The sequence below is a fragment of the Tachypleus tridentatus genome, chromosome 1, assembly GCF_004210375.1.
Source record: "Tachypleus tridentatus isolate NWPU-2018 chromosome 1, ASM421037v1, whole genome shotgun sequence".
In the NCBI taxonomy this organism is placed as follows: domain Eukaryota; kingdom Metazoa; phylum Arthropoda; class Merostomata; order Xiphosura; family Limulidae; genus Tachypleus; species Tachypleus tridentatus.
This window is the reverse complement of record NC_134825.1, coordinates 72,245,897-72,249,959: the sequence shown is the minus strand read 5'-3', so window position 1 is coordinate 72,249,959 and position 4,063 is coordinate 72,245,897.

The following is a 4,063-nucleotide window of genomic DNA, read 5'->3' as shown; positions in this document are numbered from 1 at the left end:
AGTGTGATATTTTTTATTGAGTATTAACATGTAATTTGAATAAACATCCCCATGGCTTTGTGTAATATTCCATAACTGTTAGGTATTTGACTGGTTATAAGTCATCATGGTTAGTTTCCTATACAGTCACCTAAGTCTCTTATTTAATTACTGTGTTACCATCATCAGTCCTTTCTACATATCAAATAGTTTTTAAGGAAGCTATGAAGACATTTGGTTTTCTGCCCATTCCTCTATCTCTGTTCTGTACAGTTTTTCATTCTGTGTATCCTTATAATATTCTATGTTAAGTAACTATGAATTTTACTCTGCTCCTTCTTCCAATTGCCTTCAGCAGTTACTTGTCTTGGCAATCTGTTCACCTTCATTCTTATAATATCTTTAGTATCTTAGACATTCACTTTCAAAACTGTTTAATTTAGATTTAGTTTCCATTAATCCTTTCCATGTCTCATATTCATATAACATAATATCCTCCGTCGGGACGATGGTAAGTCTTTTGATTTACAATGCTAGAATTAGAAGTTTCATTCTCCTCAGTGGACACAGCAAATAGTCTGTTGTATAAAATTGAAAGAACTTATCAGTTAAAAAACACAAGCTTATTCACTGTGTATATTTCTTTTATTTCATGATACTAATTGCTAATTAGTGTATATATTACATTTTGGCTGCTAACCTGTCACTTCAAAGGAAGTATTGAGAAGGTTTATTAATGTGATGGCATGGGCAAGGATTTGATCCTGGATCTTTACATATTATGAGAGAGGCTGGTGGGATATCAACTTTTGTGAGGGTCCTTTCATGTTAGGGCTCCATTCAACTACCTATTTGAATGGTATCAAAAGAGTTATCCTGAATTTGCTTTTGTTGATTCATTGATAGGTTGAGTGGCTGTGATATCAAGTAAGTGAACTTAGAAGATATATATTTTTTTTGTGTGGTTCATATTAGTTATCTAAAACAACAATTCCATGGATTGTAGGATATTTTTTTGTGTTAGTAGTATTTGGATGTTATTTGTTTTGATGTTTTGATCAATTTTACATTTTAAGGGCATGGTTTTGGAGTTTGTAACATAGTGCTGCTTGCTTTTTATTTTCCCCTTTCGTTTTATAATAAATTACAAAATTTAAGAAGCCTTGCACAAATTATTTAATAATAATAAGCCAAAAAAAGCAACTAATTAATAGAATTGGATGAGTGTATAGGCTACTAACTATGACATTAGTTTTACTGTTTGAAGAAAAATGCTTGAAACATAAGCTCTTGTATATATACAGTACTTGAGGAAACATATCTTAGTAAAAACTTGATATATTGACACATTTTGAATTTCTTCAGAACAAAACAATCTGTATCAAATGCTTTAAACAAAACTGTCAAGAACTCAATATATATTTTTTAAACTGAGAAAAATCGGTAAAAGGAAAACGTATTTATGCATCACTTGAAACAAAAAATGAGTTAGTGATGCCAATGTTTTTGCAAACAAATGCAGTTACAGAATAATGTTATAGTGTATTATTAAATTTTCATCAGGATATTTCATTATTTCACTGTGATAGTTTTCTTATTTTAAACAGCACTAATTCGTTACAGTTTTTTTTGCATTGGCAACAACATGGTTACTTTAAAATGACCTTATAACAAAGACCGTGGTATTCCTCAACACACGGCTGATAATCCGTCTAGGAGAGAATCTCATGGCTAAGATTTATAAATTTCTTTGCACAAGACTAAGTCTAAAGTAATGTATTATCCATTACTCTTTGTAGTTTCTGTGTTGATATTATGAGGAATACGTATGTCAACTTCTGCAAAATATGTAATAGAAAAAAATTTAGCTCCTATGACATCATCATTGTTTATCGGATTGATGTTTTAAGACCAGAAGAGAAACAACAAATTCTACCTGTAGAAGAAAGCTAGCTGTCCTGTGCTAAGTCACGAAAATTACATCTGTCTGAAATTTACGATGCGGGAAATAACATATGGTTGCATGTGGTTGCTTAGATAGTCAACTCGAAGATTATACACCTGTACTTAGTTAAATTCGCTTTATCTCGATGTTCTGAGTTGTCGATGCAGGAGTCCTTCTAACTAGTGCTAAGATGATTAGAGTTAAATTAGGTGATAACTACAACTTCTGATCCAAAGCTGAAACTAATCGTGAAAACCAGACACTAACGTAAATTAAACCATGTTCAACAGCACATAGAAATATTCTTAAGATTTCATGTAAGAAGTTCATGTTTCTTTGTTTTTTAATTTCGCGCGAAGCTACTCGAGAGCTATCTGTGCTAGCCGTCCCTAATTTAGCAGTGTAAGACTAGAGGGAAGGCAGCTAGTCATCACCACCCACCGCCAACTCTTGGGCTACTCTTACCAAGGAATCGCGGGATTGACCGCCACATTATAACGCCCCCATGTTTGGTGCGACGGGGACGCGAACCCGCGACCCTCAGATTACGAGTCGCATGCCTTAACTCACCTGGCCATTGCAGGCCAAGATGTTCATACACCAACCAAATGGGACAAGTACACCTCTCCTCGAGAAGTTTATAGTTAATTCTAAAATAATAAAAAAGTAGTAACCATTCAGTGTTGACGAGAAAACCCACTTTTAGAGAAAAATATATATGTGAAAACTGCTGGTTTGGATTGAGAACATTTTTATGTAGAGGAGCGAACAATGTTTTTGACCTTCTTCGATCATTGTCAGGTTCACAAAGAAAGAAAGAGGTAACTGACCGATAACTGACCAAATGTTTGAAGGGGGTTGTGTAACTGAGTGTAGGAATGTAGAGGGCGTGCTTAGAGGTCGAAACGTTGTTCGCTCTTTTACATAAAAATTTTCTCAACCAAAATCAGCCGTTTTTACATATATAGTAGCAACCATTGTATTGAAATAATATTACGAGCATAAGAAAACGTTTTTTTGAATCTAAAATTCCACTGATTAGTATATTAAAATGAATATCTGAGAATTAAATACTCTTAGCAAATAATAGAGTCAACAGTTAGTTATCAAAATATTTTTTGCTATTTTTGTAATTAAAAAGACCAATTAACTAGCTACACTACCTGATTTAGACATGAACTAGTAATTCAAATCAGAAGATTCACGGCTCGAGACTCGTTTCAGCCAAAACGCGCTTTGCTCCTTACAGCCATGACCATACTATAAGAGTGACAGTCACTTTTCGCCATTCATTCAGACAAAAGTTGGTGGTATACTCTGTTGACTAACTGTCTAGCCCCTATATCAGTCAAATCCAAGTTTCTTATTTAATGTTATTAGTCATTTAGTTTAACAATCCGATCTTACGATGCTCGCTTAGTTTTACTGGCAGTGTATTTACTTTTAAAGGACTAAACTCGTATCAAATCTAATGAGCATAATATCAGTGTTAACTCTTGTCAATACTATGGACACATAAAGGACTAAATTCGTACCAAATCTAATGAGCATAATATCAGTGTTAACTCTTGTCAATACAATGGACACATAAATGTTACGTTTTAGTTTGGAATTTTGCACCGCCATGAAGAAATAATATTTCCATAGTTCACTGTTTTCAAGTTTCAGATAAGTAATGAAATATTAAAGTGTATTATTATTTGTTTTTATTATGTATCTGAAAACAAGCACGAGACTGTGAGAGTTGCTTATAGACAAACGTTTCATTAAAAGAGTTAACTTCCTTCACAAACGTGTCATAAACACGCTGATTATGTCTTCTATCTCGATACTATTACCAAATTGCATAGGAATATCCTTATAATACCTTTCTGTGGTTAATCTGCAACCGACATATTCATTTAAACCTTTCTTATCACTACAACTAAACGATGTTATAAACAGCACTGAAAAAAATATTTACAACACATTTTTTGAGAAATCAGCTGGAAATTTAAGTCATTTGGTGTTATGTTTATCACGTTGTGTAGTTTATGTACATAACTTTAGTAGTTTATAACGATGCAAAATGTAACATTTGTTTATTGCCAAAGAATGGCCCGGGAATGTTGCATTTTGGCGATGTTATCACTGTTTTTA